Source organism: Triticum urartu, chromosome 3 (assembly GCF_003073215.2).
Source record: "Triticum urartu cultivar G1812 chromosome 3, Tu2.1, whole genome shotgun sequence".
Lineage (NCBI taxonomy): Eukaryota > Viridiplantae > Streptophyta > Magnoliopsida > Poales > Poaceae > Triticum > Triticum urartu.
In genome coordinates this window covers 14,413,552-14,424,946 of record NC_053024.1, presented here as the reverse complement: position 1 = coordinate 14,424,946, position 11,395 = coordinate 14,413,552, and positions in this window count along the sequence as shown.

The window sequence follows — 11,395 nt, the reverse complement described above, 5'->3', positions numbered from 1 at the left end:
GCAAACGAACTGCCGAAGCTTCCCCTGAAACTACCCCGCCATCTCAGCGAAGAAGCAGCGTGGCTTCCACCGAGCTGCTTCAGCCGAAGCATGTCTTGACGGCTCCTGCCAGCTATCCCGTGGATGCTATCACGGAGTCTCAAAATTGCTACCTTATGACGCAATGGATTAATATGAAGGTCAAGGCGGCTGTTGGCTCTGTATTTCCTACTGAACCCGGCGCAACTTTTCACTGCCGGCCAATTCCAGAAGGATATGCTAGGGTGATGGTGGATGAAATAACAGAGGGATTTGAGGACCTCCTGCTTGACCACCCTACCGGTGTAGGGGAGACTCGGCTGGGTTCTGCTCTGAAGACTCCATGCCTATGGCGGAAGGAGCTCATCAACCTTCCGAACTAGTCGCCTCCGCCTCCTCCTCCTCCTTCGGCGAGTCAAGGCACTCCGCCTCCTCCACCGCCTCCTCCTCCGGCGAGTGACGATCAGGGCACTCGGCCGGCTCCTACTCCGGCGCGTGGCGGCACTCCGCCTCCTTCTCCGCCTGCGCCGGCGCGCCCGAGCAGCCAACCTCCTCCTTCTCCGCCTTGTCAGCAAGGGCGGAAGAGACCTGCCGTCGCTCCGGCTGCTCCGGCGCGTCGTAGTCCTTCTCCTCCGCCTCGTAAGCAAGTAAAGAAGACAACCGCTCCGTCTGCTCTGCCGGCGTCTAGCAGTACAGCCAGAGGCGGGAGGACATACAGATTCGGTCCTTCTCTGAAGACTCCAGAGAAGTTACCATACGAGAGGACCCCGGAGGAGAACGCCGAGATCGCGCGAGAAGAAGTGAGGAACTTCTTTGAAGGGGTGAAAGCAAAGAAACATCCACCTCCGGAGGAGAAGGTAGATCCGGTGAAAGCGAAGCGCACTCTGGCTGCCCTGACAAAACCACCCAAGTCTCCGCCGAAAGGAAACTATGAGCGCATTATTGGAAAGGAATTTGTCGAAGCGGAGCGGTCGGGAAGTACTGTCAGTGATCAAAGGCTGAAAGAACGACGAGCTGGGAAACAAATTGCACAGCTCGGCGAACAAGCGAAGCAATCGTGCCCCCCGCTCAAGGTGCCTAGCGACATCGTCGCTAATGATCCGAGGATGGTGCCCGGTTATAGAAATCTTGGAGATTACCTGCCCGACGATGTACATTATGATTTCATGGAGGTGCAGATACAAAGATACGAGTACAGGAAGCCTCTCGTCAAAGATGAAAGATCTCTATCAACGATGATGCGAAGATTGCATGATTGGTACTTGAAAATCTGCAGAGAGTCTGGGGGGAGGAGTACTTTGTATGTGAGAGTTAAAAAGGAGCATGACCTCGTTGGAATTGATCTGTTGCCTATTCCATTTGAGGAGTTCTTTCAGTTTTTCAATCAATTGGCCCTCGATAAAGCAACGGTCACCTGCTACTGTCTGTAAGTAGTACTACTTCTGTCATTAAGTCTCTCTATATAGGTCAGCTCTTTCATTGCATGTATTTATAATTATCCTCACTATATTATGCAGATTGAAGATCGTCGAATTGAAGAAACGACAAATCGGTGATATTGGGTTCATTAACACAAATATCATAGATGCAACTCAGGTTAAATTTCATGCCACAGATACCAAGGGCAACTTGCTACGATCGTTGGTAATTAATGAAAACAAAGATATAATACTCTTTCCTTACAACTTCAAGTGAGTGTTACTGTCTTGTTCGTATTCGGTTTCCCTTATATATTAGTCAAGGTTATAGTAATGTAATTGATGAGTTATGCATGCGTGTGCAGTTTCCACTATATTCTCCTAGAGAATAAGCTTGAGCAGGGACTAGTAACCGTCTTAGACTCAAGACGAAAAGATCCCCAGGACTATGCAGACATGACTCAAATGCTCGAGAAGTAAGTTAAATCAATCATTATCCACCATATTAGCAACTTTGTTCATTTCCTGATATATCAAGTAATTGTTTTCTTTGTCTGGCAGGGTTTGGAAAAAATTCACCAAAAAAGCTCCGGGACTCCCGAAGAAGCTGCAATTTAGACACCCGAAAGTAAGTACTATAGTAGCATGTTCCGCGCATCTCCTATTGATTCAAGTGCTAGTTTTATCAATTCCATTTGGCATTCTTGCTTATCAGTTTGATTGACCTCTATTTCATGTAAAGTGGTTGTGGCAGGAACAAGGGAATGATTTCTGTGGATACTACGTTTGCGAGTTCATCCGCCACACGACCTGTGAGCGGGGCTACTCCGACGAACAATATGAAGTGCGTAAATAACAACATTCACAATTTTATTTTATTACCATCATTTGTGTTGAGTTTCATTCATTCATATATATATATATATGTATGTATTGACCCCCTTCTTCAAATTAGATGTTTCGGAAGCGGGATGAACTCCTAGCACCAGCTCGCATGCGAGCAATTCAAGAGGAATTGGCGGCATTCTTTCTTGACCACGTGATCGCTGAAGACGGAGAATACTATGTGGACCATGAGTCTGTATGTTAGGAGATTATATTTGTAAGAGATAATTATTGTATATATGTAGCCGGTAGTGTCGGATAGATATACGAGAACTTGTTGTTCGACCAATCTCTACGAGAAGGAGAGGTGGTCGATATCACCTCTCTCTGTATGCATATATGTTCATGACGATCTTCTGTTTACTTCGTTTGCTTACTAGCTAGCTAGCGTGTCTAGTCCTCTCTATATGTATGTATAGTACGTAGCGTCAACCAAGCACGGACATAAGAGAGGACACTTCTCTCTATTAATTATAGCTAGCTAACACAATATATGAAACACCTAAATTAACCCCCCAAAAACCCCAAACACCCCCCTTTCAAAAAAAACAAAAACCCCAGCCACAGAAATGCTGACGCGTGGATGCCTATTGGTCCCGGTTGGTGCCACCAACCGGGACCAAAGGCCCTCCCGCCTGGGCTCCGCGCACAGGCCACGTGAAGGCCCATCTGTCCCGGTTTTGGATTGAACCGGGACTAAAGGGACAGGGCATTAGTACCGACCCTTTAGTCCCGGTTCAGGAACCGGGACAAAAGGCCCTTACGAACCGGGACAACAGGCCCTTTTTCTACTAGTGGATGCACCACCTTCCACCCTGAAACAGTGTGACGCCCTCGATTCAATCGTACACTAATCATACACGCAAACGTGTACGATCAAGATCAGGGACTCACAGGAAGATATCACAACACAACTCTACAAATAAAATAAGTCATACAAGCATCATCTTACAAGCCAGGGGCCTCGAGGGCTCGAATACAAGAGCTCGATCATAGACGAGTCAGCGGAAGCAACAATATCTGAGTACAGACATAAGTTAAACAAGTTTGCCTTAAGAAGGCTAGCACAAACTGGGATATAGATCGAAAGAGGCGCAGGCCTCCTGCCTGGGATCCTCCTAAACTACTCCTGGTCGCCGTCAGCGGGCTGCACGTAGTAGTAGGCACCTCCCGAGTAGTAGTAGTCGTCGTCGTCGGTGGCGTCGGGCTCCTGGACTCTAACATCTGGTTGCAGCAATCGGATATAGGAAAGGGGAAAAGGGGGAGAAAAGCAACCATGAGTACTCATCCAAAGTACTCGCAAGCAAGGAGCTACACTACATATGTATGCATTTGTATCATATGGAATAAGGGTATCATAAGTGGACTGAACTGCAGAATGCCAGAATAAGAGGGGGATAGCTAATCCTGTCGAAGACTACGCTTCTGGCAGCCTCCGTCTTGCAGCATGTAGAAGAGAGTAGACTGAAGTCCTCCAAGTATCATCGCATAGCATAATCCTAACCGATGATCCTCCCCTTGTCGCCCTGTGAGAGAGCAATCACCGGTTGTATCTGGCACTTGGAAGGGTGTGTTTTATTAAATATCCGGTTCTAGTTGGCATAAGGTCAAGGTACAACTCCAAGTCGTCCTGTTACCGAAGATCACGGCTATTCGAATAGATTAACTTCCCTGTAGGGGTGCACCACATAACCCAACACGCTCGATCCCATTTGGCCAGACACACTTTCCTGGGTAATGCCCGGCCTCGGAAGATCAACACGTCGCAACCCTACCTAGGCACAATAGAGAGGTCAGCACGCCGGTCTAAATCCTATGGCGCAGGGGTCTGGGCCCATCGCCCATTGCACACCTGCACGTTGCGTACGCGGCCGGTGAGCAGACCTAGCAACCTCCATTACAAAGGAAGTTGCGTTACGCGGTCCAACCCGGCGCGCGCCACTCAGTCGCTGACGTCACGAAGGCTTCGGCTGATACCACGACGTCGAGTGCCCATAACTGTCCCCGCATAGATGGTTAGTGCGTATAGGCCAGTAGCCAGACTCAGATCAAATACCAAGATCTCGTTAAACGTGTTAAGTATCCGCGAACGCCGATCAGGGCCAGGCCCACCTTTCTCCTAGGTGGTCTCAACCTGCCTTGTCGCTCCGCCACAAAGTAACAGTCGAGGGCCGTCGGGGACCCAGGCCCACCTCTACCGGGATGGAGCCACCTGCCCCTTCAGCCCCCAACTCCGAACAGTACCACAGGTAATGTAACAGTGTAAAGTATATAGAATATGCCCGTGATCACCTGCCGAAGTGATCACGGCCCAGTAGTATAGCATGGCAGACAGACAAGAGTGTAGGGCCACTGATGGAACACTAGCATCCTATACTAAGCATTAGGATTGCAGGTAAAGGTAACAACAGTAGTAGCAAGGACAGGCTATGCATCAGAATAGGATTAACGGAAAGCAGTAACATGCTACGCTACTCTAATGCAAGCAGTAGAAAGAGAGTAGGCGATATCTGGCGATCAAGGGGGGGGGCTTGCCTGGTTGCTCTGGCAAGAGAGAGTGGTCGTCAACACCGTAGTCGTACTGGGTAGCAGCGACGTCGGTCTCGGGGTCTAGAGAGAGAAGAGGGGGCAGAAACAATAAATATAATGCAAACAAATGCATGACGATGCATGACATGGCAAAGCGTGATGCTAGGTGTGCCCTAACGCGGTACGAGGTGGTACCGGTGCAGGGGAAAACATCCGGGAAAGTATTCCCGGTGTTTCGCGTTTTCGGACAGATGGGCCGGAGGGGGAAAGTTGCGTGTTTGCTATTCTAGGGATGCGTGACGGACGAACGGGTTGCGTATCCGGATTCGTCTCGTCGTTCTGAGCAACTTTCATGTTGAAAATAATTTAATCCGAGTTACGGATTAAAAGATATGATTTTCTAAAGATATTATTAATTCAAAAAATAATTGCTAAATTGCTAGGCGCACCCAGCACAGTGTACACAAAAGTGTATCCAGTGACTGACAGGTGGGTCAGAGGGACCCAGTTGACCAGTCAACGTTTGACTGGTCAACAGGGGTGGGACCCCCCTGTCATTGACTGTTTTTAGTTAATTAGGGATTAGGTTAATTAGTTAGGCTTAATTAGTTGTTTTAGTTTAATTATTTTTTTTTACTTTTATTATATATGATTTTTATTATTTTTTTACTTTTATTATATATATTTTTACATACGTTCTGGGGTGGGGCCCCTTTGTCAGTGGGCCAAAGGGGGCCAAACGGGCGCGTGGGCAGACGGGTGTGGGTGTTGGGCATCGGTTAACGGGCGGAGCCCGACTGGGCGCCCGAGCGACGCTGCGGCCAGCGAGCAGAGGGGGTGGGGGCGTGCCCGACGCCGGCGGCCGTGGTTGCGGCCAGAGCAGGGCGACGGGGCGAGGTGCGACGTGCGGGGCCAGAGGCGGGAGGCGCGGCGGACGCAGTCAACGAGCAGCACGCGGGCGGCAGAGGCCAGCGGCGGCCAGAGGAAGTGGCGGGTGCCGGCGGCCTCGCAGGCGGGGGGCGGCGATGCGAAGCGATGGCGAGGCAGAGGCGGAGGTGTGCAGTAGCAGGGGCGAGCGGGACCGGAGTTGTGGGAGCTCGCGGCGAGAGCGGTGAGCGCACAACGCGGTGGCGCGGGGACCGGGAATGGAGCCCAGACGCGGCGCGGGCGGCCGCCTCGCGCGGGTGTGCGCGCGTGCTGAAGGGGGGGCATGGGAGCAGAGCAACGGCGGGCCGGGCGGAGCCGAGCGAGGGAAGCAGGGCGGGCGAGTCGCGGGCGGAGCATGACGGAAGTAGGTGCGGGAAGGGGCCGCGGTGCACAGGCAACGTGCGCGTGCGGGACGAGGCCGCGGCCGTGAGCGCGAGTGCGAGGAGACAGGAGGAGAGGAGAGGAGGGGCGCGTGCTCACATCGAGCAAGCAGGGTACGGGGCAGCGTGGCGTGAGGGGGAAGACGGGGACGCCGTCGGCGGAGAGGGACAGGCCGGTGGGGTGGAGGAAGCAGTCCGGCGGGGGGGGGGGGGGGGGGGGGGGGGGGGGGGGGGGGGGGGGGGGGGGGGGGGGGGGGGGGGGGGGGGGGGGGGGGGGGGGGGGGGGGGGGGGGGGGGGGGGGGGGGGGGAGCTCCGGGCGCCGGCGTCGGCGTCGACGTGCAGGGGCGGGGGGTTCGGGAGTCCTCCCGAACCATATCCTGCGGGGGGTGGAGTGGTGCGAGTGGGGGGGAGCGAGTGGGGGTGGTTAGGTTAGGGTTCGGGTGAGGGAGTAGATAAGGAGGGGGGTAGTGGGCCGGCCGGCTGGGCCTGGAGGGCGAATGGGCCGGCCCGCTGGGTCTGCTGGCCCGGGGGGTCTTCCTCTCTCCTTTCTTCCAATTTTAGTTTTTCTGTTTTGTTTTTATCTATTTGCTTTTCTATTTTAAATCATTTTAAATTATTTAGACATTTTATAAAAATGTGTTTGCTGCACCATAATTACCTTTGTAATATTTGGCAACCACCAAACATTTTTGTTTCAATTTTTGAAAACTTTTATTGTCGACATTAATTTAAAATTTGAATTTGACGCGGTTTGAACTAACGGACGTTTAGCAACAGTAATCGCGATGACGTGGCATGATTAGCGTGGGATTACTGTAGCAAGATTATCCGGGCGTTACAAATCTCCTCCACTACAAGAAATCTCGTCCCAAGATTTAGGAGGTAGAAGGAAACAGTGCGGGGTATTCATCACGAAGACGATCCTCGCGTTCCCAGGTGGCTTCGTCTTCAGAGTGATTCGACCACTGGACCTTGAGGAACTTGATCGCCTTCTCAGCTTGGTCGAGAATGCGGACCGGATGCTCTTTATAGGAGAGGTCCTGTTGCAATTCAAGCACTTCATGATCCACTGCTCGGATTGGGTCCTTGAAGCAGCGTCGGAGTTGTGACACGTGGAACACATCGTGAACCTGAGAAAGGTTCGGCGGAAGCTCTAGTTGATATGCCACTTTTCCACACCTCTCGAGAATAGTGAAAGGACCAATATAGCGGGGAGCTAGCTTTCCTTTGATCCCGAAGCGGTGTGCACCCTTCATTGGTGTAACTCGAAGATAAGCCTTTTCGCCAGGTTGATAGACCATGTCTTGGTGATGACGGTCATACTGACTTTTCTGACGTGACTGAGTAGTCTTGAGATTCTCGCGAATAATGCGAACTTGTTCTTTGGCCTATTGGATAATATCCGAACCGAAGAGTGGACGTTCCCCCGTTTCTGACCAGTTCAGAGGGGTTCGACACTTTCATCCATATAGCACTTCGAAGGGGGACATCTTCAGACTAGCTTGATAGCTATTATTATAAGAGAACTCGGCATATGGAAGATATTCCTCCCATTTCTTGCCGAATGATATTACACAAGCTCGAAGCATGTCTTCGAGAACTTGGTTGACACGTTCAACCTGTCCTTGCGACTGAGGATGAAACGCAGTACTGAACGACAGATGAGTTCCCATAGCTTCTTGGAAACTCGCCCAAAACCTTGAAGTGAATAAGCTGCCACGGTCTAAACTGATAACCAGTGGAATACCGTGAAGTGAAACAATTCTGGCCATGTAGAGAGTAGCAAGCTGACTAGCAATGATTGTCTCTTTGACCGCCAGAAAATGGGCAACTTTGGAAAGCCGGTCAATGACGACAAGAATAGCATCATTACCTTTCTGCGATTTGGGAAATCCAGTGAAGAAGTCCATTTCAACATGGTCCCATTTCCATTCAGGAATAGAGATAGGTTGCAGAGTTCCAGCAGGCCTTTGATGCTATGCTTTGATACGGCGACAAACGTCACACTCAGCAACATAACGAGCAATGTCCTGCTTCATATTAGACCACCAGAATCTTTGACGAATATCCTGGTACATCTTTGTACTACTAGGATGGATGGACAGAGGCGTATCATGAGCTTCTTGCATAACCCTTTTAGTCTTATCCAGGTTTTTCTTCGAACATGGTACCACTAGGCGGCCTTTGAAATAAAAGGTGCCATCATCAGCGATAGTGAAGAATGAGGGCTTTCCTTTTGCTAGATGGCGTTTAATCTTATGGGCTTCAGAGTCATAACCTTGAATAGTCTTTATACCCGCTACGAGATCTGGTACGACAGCCAGGGTATTTAGAGAACCCTTAGTAACAACAAGAAGATTCATCTTGCGGAACTCCGGGGGAGGGGGAGCGAGTGCTCCAGGAGGAACACTATGAAGGTTCAGCTTTCTAATTTCTTCGACAAGCGACGGTTGAACTTTGTGAACCTGCAGGTGGTTGCAGTAAGACTTGCGGCTGAAGGCATCAGCCATTACATTAGCCTTGCCGGGGGTATATCCTATACCCACGTCAAAGTCTGCAACAGTCTCCATCCATCTCTGCTGACGGAGGTTCAGATCTGGCTGAGTAAACAGATACTTCAGACTTTGGTGGTCAGTGAAGATTTCGCAATGATTACCGAGAAGGTAATGTCGCCACTACTTCAGTGCATCAATGACAGCAGCAAGCTCGAGGTCGTGAACTAGGTAGTTTTCTTCGTGAGGGTGCAGTTGACGAGAGGCATAAGCAATCACTCTGCGCTCTTGCATTAGGACACAGCCTAATCCTTGACGGGAAGCGTCGCAGTAAATGACGAAGTCCTTCTTAGTATCAGGTGGAGCAAGCACTGGGGCAGAAGTCAACTTGTCTTTGAGCGCCTCGAAACCTTCCTGACACTTGTCTGTCCATTCGAATTTGACACCCTTATGCAACAGATTAGTCAGAGGTCTGGCAATCTTGGAGAAGTTCTCGACGAATCGACGGCAATAGCTGGCGAGACCGAGAAAACTTTGGACTTGCTTGACATTCTTCGGAGGAGTCCAATCGAGAATAGCCTCAACTCGTTCAGGGTTGACGTCAATACCATCCTTGGAGATGACATGCCCAAGATAGGTTACTTCGGGGACCCAGAATTCACACTTGGAATACTTAGCATACATCTGATGCTCTCGAAGCTTTTCCAGCACAAGACGCAGATGTCCAGCATGTTCTTCCTCGTTCTTGGAAAATACAAGGATATCGTCCAGATAAACCATGACGAACTTGTTGAGGTAATCCATGAATATATAGTTCATCAGACGAGAGAAGGTGGCGGGAGCATTCGTTAAGCCGAATGACATGACAGTGTACTCGTATGACCCATACCGAGTCACGAAGGCGGTTTTTGGGATGTCCTCTTCACGAACACGGATCTGGTGGTAACCCAACCTCAAGTCGAGTTTGGAGAACACTGATGAGCCAGCCAGTTGATCATAAAGATCATTGATCCGAGGAAGAGGATATTTATTTTGAATGGTAGCTTGGTTTATAGGACGGTAGTCTTGGACTAATCGGTTTGTCCCATCCTTCTTCTTAACAAAGAGAGAAGGTGCTCCCTAAGGAGAGCAACTTGGGCGAATGAAACCTTTGACAAGAGATTTGTCGATTTCCTCCTTAAGCTCAATGAGTTCATGCGGCGGCATCTTATAGGGTCGTTTAGCTATAGGGGTGGTGCCGGGTTTCAAGTCGATGATGAATTCGACAGCTCTAGCAGGGGGAATCCCTAGAAGTTCTTCTGGGAAGACGTCTTGGAATTCACGAACGACAGGAATGTTTTCAATGCCCTCAAGTGGTGCAGCGTTCAACGCATTCAAGGCATAAAGTCGTGCCTCGGTGTTCTGAACTAAATGAGCTTGGTAAGCTATTATTTCGTCAGAAGGGTGTAGCAGATAGACGACCTTACACTAGTAGAAAACAGGCTTTGGTCCAGGCCGGGTCAGCCCATTAGTCCCGGTTCAGTCCAGAACTGGGACCAATGTGGGCATTGGTCCCGGTTCGTGAGCCCAGGGGGCCGGCCGGGCCACGTGGGCCATTGGTCCCGGTTCATCTGGACCTTTTGGTCCCGGTTGGTGGGATGAACCGGGACCAAAGGCTCCCCTTTAGTCCCAGCTCAAGTCACCAACCGGGACCAATGAGGTGCCTATATATACCCCTCGCTCGCGAGCAGAGCACCCCAGTGCTCTGTTTTTCTCTGGCCGAGGGGGAGAGGGCTTGGTGGTGCTCTAGCTCACCTCCTATGCACACAAGGTGTTCGATGGAATGCCCGAGCCACACTACTTAAGCTTTCTCCTCTCCAAGCTCGACCTCCAAGCTCCATTTTCCATAATATTTGTCTAGGTTTAGCGGTCCGTCACGCCCCGTCCCCGTCTTCACCGCCGTCGATCACCCGCGCCGAGCTCATCGCCGGCACCACCGTGGTGAGCCTCTTGTTCTTATCTTCTTTCTGAAAGGAAAATATTCTTACTTGTATGTTTACATATATACTTGTATTATTTTCTTACTTTTATTATTGCATCTTATATAGTGCGATGGTTTTGGTATCCGCCCCCGTCGGCCCTCGTCCTGTCTATGATTCGGATGTGGTATATATATTATCTTTATAACTATTGGTTCATTTATTGTTTATGAAAATTATGCCGACCAACGTGACATAGATTTTATTTATGTAGGATGTATGTGAATCGGAAATGTCAACCGACCCTATTGTCGAGAGGTTAAATTTAGTTGAAGAAGAAAACAATTTGTTGAAGGAAAAAATAAAAAAACTGAGGAGGAGAAGATGATATTGGAGTACAATTTGTTGAAGGAAAAAATAAAAAAAATTGAGGAGGAGAAGATGATATTGGAGTTGCATGTTGCGGATGTCGTCGATGATCACAAGATCAAGATGGATGCAATGCGCTTGAAGATTAGAAAGATTAGAAAATATGACATTCATACCGAGGCTTGGTATCATTATGCCGTTGGATCAATTGTTACCTTGGTTGCGATTATGATCGCATTTGTTTTCGCATTGAAATGTTTTACATAGTTTCAATGTATGGTTTAATTAATTAGATGCTCTAAAGAGCTATATGTTGTTAGATGAGAACTATGTATGCACTTTGGTTTTAATGTGATGATGAACTTCTATTAATTTGGACACTTAATTATATATAATGCACGCAGATGAACCGGCAATG